The sequence below is a fragment of the Scyliorhinus torazame genome, chromosome 9, assembly GCF_047496885.1.
Source record: "Scyliorhinus torazame isolate Kashiwa2021f chromosome 9, sScyTor2.1, whole genome shotgun sequence".
Lineage (NCBI taxonomy): Eukaryota > Metazoa > Chordata > Chondrichthyes > Carcharhiniformes > Scyliorhinidae > Scyliorhinus > Scyliorhinus torazame.
In genome coordinates this window covers 164743479-164757233 of record NC_092715.1, presented here as the reverse complement: position 1 = coordinate 164757233, position 13755 = coordinate 164743479, and the positions used below count along the sequence as shown (strand labels likewise).

Sequence of the window (13755 nt, the reverse complement as noted above, 5' to 3'; positions counted from 1 at the left end):
ACAATTGTCATTGACTTCAGGAAGCGTAGAGGAAAACATGCCCCTGTCTACATCAATGGGAACGAAGTAGAAAGGGTCGAGAGCTTCAAGTTTTTAGGTGTCCAGATCACTAACAACCTGTTCTGACCGCGCCCCCCCCATGCCGACACTATAGTTAAGAAAGCTCACCAACGACTCTACTTTCCAAGTTACCCTTCTGGGTTTTGGGATACTCTCGCATTTAACATGGGGGTCCAGAGTCACTTGGAGCACAGGATAGAACAGTGCACAAAGCCAGTGTGGAGCCACTCAGCACCAATGTAGTGCCTAGTCGAATTATTGAGGTGAGTTTTTTAAAATAAATTTTACTCATTTAAATTGATGTATGGAATATTAAGAAAGAGTCCGGTTTTCTGACAACTCAAGTTTTTGGACAGCTGGGTTTTAGAAACTGTACCTCCAGTAAACAGGAAAGGATTTTCCACTAATAAACTGAACTGGAGATCATGGGCTGGATTTTTAATGCCCACTGGGAGAAAGCGTGGAGGCAGGTGTCAAAAATAGGAAATGGGGTGGCAGGTCTACCTGCTTGCAAGTGGTGGGTAACCAATTAAGGTCTTTAAAGGTCTATTAAGGCCTATTCACAAAAGCCGACTAGAATTTTCCAGTTTGCCTCCCCAGGGTATTGGGAACAAGGACAGCGGCCAGAAGAACCTGGAGCCTGGTATTTCCGGCAGGCTTTTTGTTCCTCTTCCAACTTGTCTGATTTCAGCTGCAGTCACAGGCCACCCTATCCTCCACAATCCTGGAGCAACTGCTGAGTACTTTATTGTTTGAAAGTTTAAAGATTTGGAAGGGGAGCATTTCTCCATCTTGAGGTGCCTCTCTCTCACTGCTGCTGCTTCCTCGAAGCTGGAGAGCTACCGACAGGCCCTCCAGCTTCATGAGTTCATCTGCTGTTGTGAGCTTGCACCCTCACTACTAATTGGCTATTGGGGAAAAAGCATATCCAAGTGAGTTTCCCCCACAGCATGGGTTTCCGACCCATTTGACCTTGATATCGAACTCATGCCGTAAAGAACAAAATCCTGCCTCAATTTTCAGCATCTGTTAGTTAATAAAATAGATTTTTTTTTTTAAACATTTAAAAAAAAAATGTTATAATACAAACTGGGTTTCTGGTTACAATTGTTTGAATGTCTATCCCTCGAGTCTCCTTTCTTTCTTGTACGGAAAGATCCTTACTCCCATCCACAGGAAGGAGGAAAAAAGGTTTTTTCATTTAAGTGCATATCTGACAAATTTTAATTTAAAAGAACAAATGTAGCACTTTTAGGAAAATATTCCACCTACCTCTATAACAAAAGTGAAAAATGGGTGTAAATATTGTAGCCATCTGGGATGGCCACTTACAAAGCGAAACATGGCCACTTACAAGGGAAATATGGCCACCTACAAGGGAAATATGGCCACTTGCAAAGAATCACGGGAAATATGGCCAATGCAGGATCCAGACGAACTCTGAGCTTAAGTGTATATTTGCCACTAGATAACCAGAAACTATCGAAACCCCCAGCCGATTTGCATTCTAATGGCCCATTTCCCCAGAACAGTCAGGTATCAGATACAGACTCATCGGCGCCACTCCCTTCACTCAGGAAGCCCAAACAGCCAAGGTCAATGACCGCTCAGGACACGCCCAGCCATCAAGGCACCCGCCCCTTTATTGGCTAAAATCGAAGGCAGTAATCGAAGCCTGCCGAATTATTGGGTCCAAAGCTAAGGACCGCCCAAAAGAGCGCGAAACCACCGAAGGATAAAAAGAGACACTGCCATGTGTTCAGTCTCTTTTGGCCCCGGCGCACCGGCACTCTCTTGGCCCGGCCTACGCCTGATACCAATTGCAGCACCACGACCAGAAGCGAGTTCAAGACCAACGATCGCTACCAGACGGATGAGCCCAGCAGAAACGAAGTCACTTCTCCAGACCCAGCCATGCAAGATCCGAACAAAGGCCTTGTTCCTCTGCATAAAGCCGGGTGGCTGAAGTTAAGTACAGGTTTTTGTAGTGTTAGTGTAATTTAGCTTGTAGTGTTTTATGTTGCATGTCGAAGTAATTCTTGTGTAAATAAACTATCATTGAACTTGAACTAACTAACTGGTTGTTGGGACTTTGATCGATATCCGGTTAAACCTTGTGGTGGTATCATCTGATACCTGGCGACTCTGAAAGCAATATCATCATTAATAACTGTCATATCAGTATCCAGTTAAAAGGAGCAACATTATTGGCGTCTCCGTTGCGAATTGGCAACAACATGGTAGCTCAATTTGCTGCTGACACCAAAATAGATAGAAAAGCAAGTTATCAAGATGGGGTAGCGAGTCTACAAATGGAAATAGACAGGTTAAGTGAGTGGACAAAAAATTGGCAGGTGAATATAATGTGGGAAAATGTGAACTTGTCCACTTTGGTAGAGAAAACCCCCCAGAAAAGCAGCATATTCAAATGGGGAGAGATTGTAGAACTCAAGTGGTACAGAAGGATCTGGGTGTCCTAGTGCATAAATCACAAAAACGTTAGTCCACAGGTACAACAAGTGATTAGGAAGGCAAATTGAATGTTGGCATTTATTACAAGGGGAATGGAATATAAAAGTAGGGTGGTTTTACTGCAGCTATACAGTGTCTTGGTGACACTGCATTTGGAATACTGTGACCATTTAGCCTCTTCATATGAAAAAGGGATAATTGTATTAGATGTAGCACAAGGACATTCACTTGGCTCATTTCTGGGAAGAGGGGCTCATCTTATTCAGAAAGATCGAGCAGGTTGGGCCTATATGCTTGCAGTTTGGATGGATGAGAGATGATTTTATTGAAAAAATAAGATCCTGCGAGGAACTGATAGGCTAGATACCATGAGAAATTCCCCACTTGTAGGAGAGACCAGAACAAAGGGACAAAGTTTAAGAATAAGAGGTTTACCGTTTAAAGTGGAGATTAGAAGAATTTCAAAAGGTTGTTGCTATTTGGAGTATTCTTTCATTCCCAGAAAGCAGTGGAGGCTGGGTCACTGAATTTATTCAAGGTCATGTTTGACAAGAGTTTCGATAAACAAGGGAGTCAAGGGTTATTGGTGGGGGAGCAGATAGCAGAGTGGATTTGAGACCACAAACAGATAAGCCATGGTTTTATTGAATGGCAGAGCAGGCTTGAAGGGATAATGGCCTATTCCCGCTCCTAGTCTTATGTTCCCACGTACCCACCCACTTCCTTACTCGCTTTACTCCCATGTCAATTCACTATTTCTCCTTCATGTGGATTACCCACTGAAATAGGTCTGATCGCACAGTTTATGAATCTGCCCGATTGTTTCACCTCGGAACTGAACTGAGAAATGGTTGCCACCTCCCATAAAATTTACAATGTCAAGACTTTTGTGTTTGGAAGATTCATCATTATAATCTTAAAGGTACCCTCACATGACAATATAAAAGTGCTTGCAAAACATAATTGTAGTTTGTAACTCTGGATGCTTTTAAATTGGCAGAAGCAGGTTTGGCAGGCCGAACGGCCTACTTCTACTGACAAAATGTATAGAATATACTGGTAACCACTAAAGTACTAATATGAGAGGTGTAGCTATTTCAGCCCTGACAAAGAAAATTGTGATTTCTAATTCTATTACAAACATACTACTGAACATCCCCATTCAATCTCATCCCTCAAATAAACATTCCCAGTAACAACCAAAGCCATTCCTTGGCCATGCCACCTATCATGACCTCAATATTGCCTCAGTCTTGATCACAAAAGAGGCGATCCCTGACCACCTCATGCCATTGGTGATTTGCCCTTACTTCTACCGTTAATTCCCTCACATTATCCTTTTTTGTTTCTTTACGTAAAGGGTCAAAACTCAAATGTACCTACTACAATGACTGGTCCAGTTATTCTTCATCAAACTGCCTTTACCATGGAAAGCACTATCATGCTTTCTCAACCAATTCCTCTTACCACTCCAGGCTGGCGGCACAGTAGCACAGTGGTTCGCACTGTTACTTCACAGCGCCAGGGTCCCAGGTTCGATTCCCGGCCTGGGTCACTGTCTGTGCGGAGTCTGCACGTTCTCCCCTTGTCTGCCTGGGTTTCCTCTGGGTGCTCCTGTTTCCTCCCAGAAGTCCCAAAAGACGTGCTGTTAGGTGAATTGGACATTCTGAATTCTCCCTCTGTGTACCCGAACAGTTGCCGGAGTATGGCAACTACGGGCTTTTCACAGTAATTTTATTGCAGTGTTAATGTAAGCTTACTTATGACATTAATAAAGATTATTATTATTATACTTGACCATTGTAATATCCCAAACTTGGTCTTTGGCTTCAAGAAAGTGTATGATCCTTTTGAGGAGACAATACACGTTACCTAAATGTGGCCCTTTTGAGAAATCGTAAGGGTTCTTACTTGGGGAATTGCTGCACCCATTGCAGCCACAAATTTAACATTTTCAAGATATACGTATGTTATCCTTTTAGCAAGTTCTGTGGCAATTCTAGAACTAGTTCAGAAATGTAGTTATCCCTCTAGGGAGTAATACAGCCAGCAGACAAATTATGATTAGTCTGTTGGATTTATTTAACTCTGGTGCTACTTTCTCTCCATTTACTAATATTTTACTTTAGAATATTTAGAAGTTTTATTTTCTTCAACATGACATACTTATGGGCGGCATGGTAGCACAGTGGTTAGCACTGTTGCTTCACTGCGCCAGGGACCCGGTTTCGATTCCCGGCTTGGGTCACTGGCTGTGCGGAGTCTGTATGTTCTCCCCACCTCTGCGTGGGTTTCTTCCAGGTGCTCCGGTTTCCGCCCACAAGTCCCGAAAGACGTGCTTGTAAGGTGAATTGGACATTCTGAATTCTCCCTCTGTGTACCCAAACAGGCGTCGTAATGTGGCGACTGGGGGATTTTCACAGTAATTTCATTGCAGTGTTAATGTAAGCCTACTTGTGACACTAATAAAGATTATATTATTATTAATGTTCTCATGTATTTAGAAAATGACAAAAGAAGCATTTTCTTCTTTAAGTAGAGATTTCTCTTCAATTACCTTGATGCATATGGATAAAATGAGTTATAGGAGATGAAGTACACACCTGCAAAAATTAGGGAAACCCTAGGGAGCAACTACTGCATATTAAATAAATAAAGCAAGCTCTTTCTTATAGACTATGAAAAACTGTATTCCTTAAACATCCACTGACAAAAGCTATTTGTACCAAATCAAAATATACGTGCTGTTTGTGTACATTAAGATTCCCAAGATGTTTATTATATAAGTGACACATGTTTGAAGACTAATAATTATAGAGCACCAGCAATTCCTGGCAGAAAGTTGCTTTTCACAGCTTTGTTTCTAGCTATACATTCCATTTAAATAACACACCATTTTGTCACACCACTCAGGCTCAGGTCTGGACATGTGCTGCATTAGTCAGGGTACGGGAATTTTACTTTGTGTTTAACTTATACCACAATTGAACCAAGATTGGTTAAGGCTAGAAAATTAGAGTTCTATGTTTTCCTCAGCCAATGTAAATGAGCAGAAACACTAGTTTAATTTAAAAACAAAAAAATTACTGGACAATCACAGGAGGTCTGACAGCATCTGTGACGAGAGAAGGAAGCTAACATTTCGAGTCTGGATGACTCTTTGTCAAAGTCATCCAGACTCGAAACGTTAATTTCCTTCTACGGGCACGGTCTTCACCACAAATTACACTCACCTGTACAATCTGCCCAACTCCGTCTGGAACTGACCGATGTTATCTTCCATTAACAGAAATAGCTGCAACAACTTATTCTCAGCTTCTGGATTTGGATTCTGCCTTCCTCCAACTTGTCAGTTCTGCAACACTGGACTCGACAACTACTACTGACCAGATTCGACTGATCTGTGTCCTTATATATCTTAAAACCAGGGTCAGTTTGCTCAGAAGGTTTGGTTCATATTAGATTCAAAACAGTAACTCTGTTTCTCTTGCTGAACTGCTGGGTTTTTCCAACATTTTATATCAGTTTGCTTTTGTTCCCTTTGAAGCTGAACCAAATATATTTCAATATTTACTTTTTCTGTTTCCCTTTCCCGTTCAGTTTCTGTTTTAATTGGGGTCGAAAAAAATACAAATTAAACTTAAAGTCATATGCTCTCACCATTACATTTTCTGTACGTCATCAGGTCTACCTTGGGTGGTGTCAGTCTAAGATGAAGCCGATTGGCTTGTGGTGCAGGGTTCATTCATCCCTAATCTGCCTATCAAAGCACAATTTCTCATCAGGCATGCTTTCCTCCAAACTGCAATTCCTTGCCAGACAGAGTTGGAGACATACCTTATGAACCCAAACCAAACACTGAGTAGTACTCTTTGCATTAGAAAAATTGAACTTCAACATTCTTACTTGTAAAATAGTCTTTCAGCAAATTCAATGATTAAATTAATCTCAGAAGTTCATCACAGAAAGATTATCATGCTTTTAAATGGACTGCATCATTGGAAGATAGACATTGGGATTTTGGCCTGCAGGAAGAAGCCACGGCAGACATTTAAAAAAATCAGAAGGTGGAGTTGACCAAAGAGATATACATAATATGTGCAACTTGGAGTCAAAGGTGAAAATCGAACAAATCACAATGGTTATGATGATGGCACAGGTAACATTCTAAAACTTAGTCAACATTTCAAAATTGTTCTGAACTTCTGAACAACATTTGAAGGCTATAAGAACTATAACCACATTACAATTGTCAAGTACAGCAAAAACATTAAACCCAAACTTTATCTATTAATATAGAATGATTGCTGAGAACAATAAGAAAAGCGGCCCAGTTTAGAGTGAAGTTTCATATATAGCAAAGGTACATGACCACATGAGCAAAATAGCATCACATTGAAAAGAACATCTCTGAGGCGATGTTGTTTCTTGTTCTATTTTTTCCCCTATGGATGATGGTGGTCCAAGATGGAGTAGAGATTAAGACAAGTACTGAAAACTACCAGGATCTTATGCAAACTGAATATCAAACTTATCAAGGAAGTCTGGATTTAGATTTAAAATAATCTCACTCAAAAATATATAAGCAAGTCTATCCAAACTGATTATTTGGCAAGCATACATTCCACTGAAAATGAATCAATATTCAGATGCATTAAACCATCAGAATTATGGTGCCAGTAAAGTGCTAATCAACTTCCTGTGCACTCACATTACATCTTTTAGTCAGATTACATTTTTAGTCAATATACATGTCAACTGCCCAACTAATACATTTTTAAAAAAATGATGTGTGTGTTTATGGCAGCTTCAGTAAATAGAGAGCCTATATAAAACAAACACTGTTCTGATAACAAACCTTTCTCTAGATCCCCCAAAACAGCAGGCATTAAGATACTTCTTAAACTTCCCTTTAAATAAATTGCAATGCCTCGATAAAATGTTTGCATAGTTTGAATCAACAAATATTTAATTTTTACTTAAATATATGTTTGCATTCCATGAATTAATGATTCCTAAATTGAAATTTCTGGTAATTTCAATACCAGCAATGCTTCAAAATTGCTACGATTCAAAACATTAAATAAAATAAAGGGACAGTATTAATGAGCAGCTACTCGACAATGCATTTAGAGGAAGGCTCCATTATCTCTCTGATAAATGCAACATAATTCAGTCACACCCTGTTTTATACAACGTACAAATTTGACATCAAGGCAACGAAGTTTCATATCCAAAAGATTTCAAATATTTATTCTGTTCAAAGAATGGTAATAAATAGAATGATCTTTACAGTACTATGTTCTTACTCACCATTGAAAATTCAGATCAATAGCTTTTACTAATGAAATGATTGCCAGGAGAAAAAAAGCACAGCCTGCTCCAAACTTCAAAGAACATTCAAATAAGATTACCTTTGATTATGAAACAATGAAACTATATCTAAAACATCAACAGCATAATGGAAGAACAGATGAGTTAAATTACACTCCAGTCCTGGGCTGTGCATAGCACTGTGATGCATAAAACTCTCCTTCAGTTCTCACACATTTGAAGCTTCACTGCAGCTGCTACAAGGACAGGCTTGAGCAATCATGACTTTAATATCCTGAAACAAGAACAGTGTAAGACTATTCATCAATTCTAACATCAGATTTATCACAGCAAACCAGATCGACTGTTTACACAGACAAATGTTGCTTAAGGAGTCGGCTACTGACCTTTTTCTGCCAGAAAAAATGATAGATATGCATTTGAGCATCTACAACTGCACCATCAGTACTGCACCTAAAATCAAGAGACAAATCACTGAACTACGGTAGTACAGCTGGTATGCCGAACATCCAGTTTGCTTGAACCCACGCTTCAATGAAGGCATTGAAAGCCATCGCTGAACAGAAATATGTTTAAACTGGTGCAGTAGGAACTGACTGACTACAGGGCAATTTCTATTATTACTCCACTATCACACTGGGATCTCTGCCTAAATGATGCATACTTCCTCCCTGATGACATTTCCTTTTATCCTCAATGGTGGGAATATATAAAATGTCATTCCAAATTACAACTTTATTCGTTCTTTCTCATGCACAAAATGGGACTCTTTCCAAAACAATCAAATCCTTTTCGTATGAATAGATTATTCTGAATTGCGTGCAATAGTTGGAATTGTATGTATTAAGTTAATAAAGTTATTAAATAATCGAACCTTAATACGGAGGCTGAAGCTGGCAGCACTTCAATACAATAGAAGCAGAAACTGAAAAAGTAATCTGACCTTTTCAAATTGCAGAAGTCATTGAAATGATATCCCACAATGCAATTCAACATTTTGCTGACAAAATGTCACTCACAAAGCTACAATATTTCCTTTCATCTGCTATTCATAAGATTGTTGCTTCAGCAAACTAGAACCCTTTACTCAACAGACAGTCTTAGTTTTGCATGCTTCTGGATCATAAGCTTTCTTTAAAACACATAAGAGAGCATTATCATGATTCAACTGAACAGATTTATGGATCTTACCATTTTTTCAACTGACTTCTAAAAGGAAAGGAATTTCAAGCTGTGAACTTGCTCAATGCTCAAACACTCTATATATTTACCATGTTTGGAACAAAATCAAGTCTTTTAATTTTTTTCAACAAAAATGTACACATTAATTTGAAGAAGTATGTAAAATGCTTACAAATATGTTTGTAAATGGCTGCTTCTAAAATATTTTCTGCAGTTTTTACTTTGTCGCCATGACAAGAGATTAGGAAACTCCTGTGGTAATTCTATCCCTTATCTGATGTTTAAATAATTAAATAAATTTACAAACATACTACACCAAGAAAAGGCATTTATTTATTCATTCACTATTCAGATATAGACATTGTTAGAAAGGGTGGCCTTCTTTACTGCATGGCGATGATACTCCCAACAATATTGTTAGATATGGAGCTCCAAGATTCAAACTCAATGTCTATGAAGCAATAGCAAATATAAGACCAAGTTAGGAAGTTGGGTGAGGAAAGGGAACATGCCTCTACGTGATGGAGGTCATGGGTTTGGATGTGCTGTCAAAGAACTCTTGGAAGTAATACTGCATTGTATCCTGTGCATAGTACATGTTGCAACCATAGTCTACCAAGGTGGAGAAAGTGGATGGGATGCCAAACATGCAAACTAAAGGAATGGTCAGTGTTTCAGCTGGTGCTTGTATGGCGAGTTGCTAGGAAAACATGCAAGATCAAGTTCTGGTGTATTCAATGATTCAATTCAATTATTTAGCTAAATTTTAAATAATTTGAAGACAATCTAGATTATTTTTCTTCATAGCCTTCTTCAGTCCTGTGGAAATAGTCTCATATCTCAAGTTTATCATCTCTGATAACAGACTGGTGGATTTACATTACAAACTCTCTATGGATTTAATGTCATTTTTATAATGGGGCACTCAAAACTGCTTTGCTACAGTGCAATTTAATTAAGACAATTGAATCTAGAAACTAATCACAAACAGAAACTCTGACCATTTAGTTGCAGAATAACCTGTGGGAACTGATTAGCCTACAAACTAGGAGCAAAGAAAAAATAGTTAAACCGCTAGCTGCTACGGGAGCAGTTGAAATTCATGGGGCTGAATTGCCCATGTAGGAAAGAAGTACTGCTGCCAGGCTCAAAAGTGGGAGCAGAAGCCACTCCAATGGGTGGCACAGCCCAGTGGTGACATCTTACAGGTGACAGAGAATTAAGAGGCCAGTGCCAGGACGGCCACCCAATTGAGGTAAGCTGCCTGCTTCCCAGAGCTGCTGGCCCTATCACCGTTACAGGTGCCCAGTGCTGAGACAGCATGAAGGAGAAGCGGGCGCCTCAATACAGACACCCTCGAAGAGTAAAGTTTTCTTTAACATTGCCCGGGTCAGGCATGTCTTAGCGATCAGTGGGGAAGGCTCACTGTTTCATTGGTGGTGCCAGGGCCACGGGGGTGACCACTTCCCACCATTCTGCACCATGGAGTGGATATAAAGGATGCACTTTTCCCTCCCACCAGACTCTGGAAATAGAACAAGGGATGAAAACTGCGCCCATCCATCCTTAATGTTCTAACGCCCAATATTGCAGACCATGCCAAGATTCTATAAATTTGAGATGCAACACATATAAAGGAGATTTTAGACTGATCATTTTAACATTTCTTCCATCATGACACTGCATCTTTGCCCTTAGTGTTGGGTGGGGTTACGGGGATAGGGTGGGGTTACGGGGATAGGGTGGAGGTGTTGACCTTAGGTAGGGTGCTCTTTCCAAGAGCCGGTGCAGACTCGATGGGCCGAATGGCCTCCTTCTGCACTGTAAATTCTATGATAATCTTCTGAAATTAAAAAACATCAAAACAATAGTTGCTGCTGGAGCACATTTCTGAGAAGGTGCCATATATTATTTTCTACCATTTCTAACTTCATTGTGGCTGCAAAATTATAAACCAGCTGTCCAACATGTTTATGACACTTTTAATAAAATAAGGGAGCACAATTTAGCAGTGTCAACAATGAAAGGAGGTGGGTGCCTGGAACGTGCTGCCAGAGGATGTGGTGGAAGCAGGCACATTAGCAACATTTCAGAAGCATCTGGGTGGATACATGAATAGGGAGGAAATAGAGGGATGCGGACAGAGTAAGGGCAGAAGGTGTTTTTTAAGTCAGGGCATCATGATTGGCACAGGTTTGGAGGGCCGAAGGGCCTGTTCCTGTGCTGTACTTTTCTTTGTTCTTTGAGATTAATAGATGCTGGATAAAAATTCAAGACAACATCCACAGTCCATATGTGTTAACAAAGGGATTGGGAGAAAGGAGCTCCTTTTACAGCCAATGAAGTACTTTTTCAGATGTAGTCACTGTTGAGGCAAAACAGAGCAACCCAATGTAAGCACAGCAAGTGCCCATAAACAGCAATGAGATATGCAACAAGATAATCTGTCTGTTTTAGTTCTTTAGCTGAAGACTAAATATTGGGCAGGTCATCAAGCTCAAGTTTGAACAGTGCCATAGCATCCTTTACTTGAGTTGCCAACTCTGGCTGGGCATATACCGAGAGGTGTCATAGAACCATAGAAAAGTTATGATGCAGAAAGAGGCCATTCAGCTCATTTTGTGCTGGTCAAAAAAAGAGAAAATAAAACAAGTCACTAATTTTAATACCACTCTCCCGAATCTGATCTGCAAACTGGCAGATTATAGCACTTCAGATGCAAATTACATGACCTCCTATAAATATAGCTTCTTCTCAAGACTCTTGCCATTGATCACCCAGCATGCCAATCATCACAAGAGCCCTGTCTTCCCAAGCTACTTCAATGTGAAGAGGATAGGTTGGCTTTGACTTTTCAAGATCTTGTCACCCTAGTCCTTGGCCAATAGCTCTGAGCAGTAGTCAGCATTATCTCAACTCTGAATCGAAATGATGTCAGCCAGGTTGACAGCAATGGAGCCCAGGCTGTCCCACAGTCCGAGGCCCAGGCACTCTCTATATTTCAAGCTGAGCTCCAGATCTGCTTCACACCCCACCCAGGAATGGGCAACTTTTCAGCTAGAACTAACCCCACAATGTTCCCTACCTGCATTCCCTTTGTTGCAGAAGTGTTGCGGCCAGCAAGGAGACCTAAATCAATTCCCAGGTTCCAGAGAGAACGGTGGCCTCAACCCGGCTCTGGAGACCACCATCTTTACCAGAAGGAGAACCAGAGCTCCGCAAATGTCCAACTGTCATCAGCACACCCTGAAGTCAAAAGTTCCAGTTGTCTGTCAACCCCCATCCCCTCTATATCTATTAACATTTTGCCTATCCTATTAACCTCTCCTGGATTACTTCCAATAATCACTGGAAATAGATGCACATTCCCATAGATTCCGAACCAATCCGGGAAGGTGGACAACCCTATCCTTTACATCAACCTGGGCAGTTTTCATCAGAAAGATAATACCTCCAACAGTGCAACGCTTCTCCAGCTGTGCAGTAGAGTGTTAGCCTAGAATTTTGTTACCAACTGAGCCATACGTTCCAGTTTATTCTCTAATCGTTGGTACAGTATCAACATTATTGATTTTAGAATTTCATACTGCATTTACATTGTCAATTTATTTCTGATAGCAAATAGCAATTTCCCCATTGGCAACAAATCATCAGTCTAAATAAACAGGCACTGCATGTGATGCATACATTAAAAGAGATAGCTTCAGCCATGGCCTGTAGCATCTCCACCACATCTAGTGGCAAACACAAGAGGGGTTTTGATCAGAGGCAATATTTTAGAATCGACGGCAGCTCAAGAAGCCAAACTTTCCTGCTGTCTGTGTCAATGCTGGCCACAAAGGTAATTAAATATGGTGGCTCTAAAATAACTGCAGTTGTGCACGAACTGATTACTTTAAATTGCAACCAGCTGTTGCAAAACTAGCACCAAAATATAAACATGACAATGTTAATCACACTAGAAACAGAATGTTTAAGATGTTAATGAGGGAAAAAGACGACCCTGAAGCTGGAAGTATGAGATTTTGTGTTCATCCCTCACAATTGTGCCCCACTTTCTTAGGCTTGCCACGCATTGGCTGCATGCCACAACCATTTAAATTATCAGGCTGCATGAATTTGCATGCTGCCTGCTTCGGACGCAGTGGGTATGGGCTAATACTACATCACAAGTCCTGTACCCATTTTCAGAAGCTTTCACATTTTCTGGACCTATAATTTTTTTACTGAAATGATCCGTTTGAAAATAACAGAGAAAATACACATCCTCACTTGAAATGTTACTTGAAACTAATACCATCAACTGCAGCATATAAATCAACCTGGCATACAAGACAACCCAATTTTTAAAGCACCAAATGCGTGTTTAGGCCTAGACTTGGTTCAGAGGCCGTCTCACCTTTTCCTGCTAATAAAATTACTCAATCTATCTGGGTTATACCAGTTTTGAAAGCATCAATTTTTAAAAATGTTGAAATGGAGTATGTCAGTATGAATTCAATCATACCATGAGGAAACATCATAGAATTTTATAGTTTGATGATTTACAATTTTAAAAGAAATCATTTATTGAAGCCATGTTGAGAGTTTAAAACATAATCTGTTAAATTTTTCATCCTGGTAATTAACATTTTTCTTACATGAATTAAAAACCATCCAGTGGCCAAAGCTCCATGGGTGGTGTGTGCACATTTTATCATATTTGGC

At 40.1% G+C, this 13755-nt stretch overlaps 1 protein-coding gene across 5 annotated transcripts in view; it reads right to left on the bottom strand.

Moving 5' to 3' along the window:
• aopep (aminopeptidase O (putative)) overlaps positions 1-13755 on the bottom strand; it is a 480514-nt gene that overhangs the window by 69949 nt on the left and 396810 nt on the right. The gene's annotated exons all lie outside the window — the stretch shown is intronic.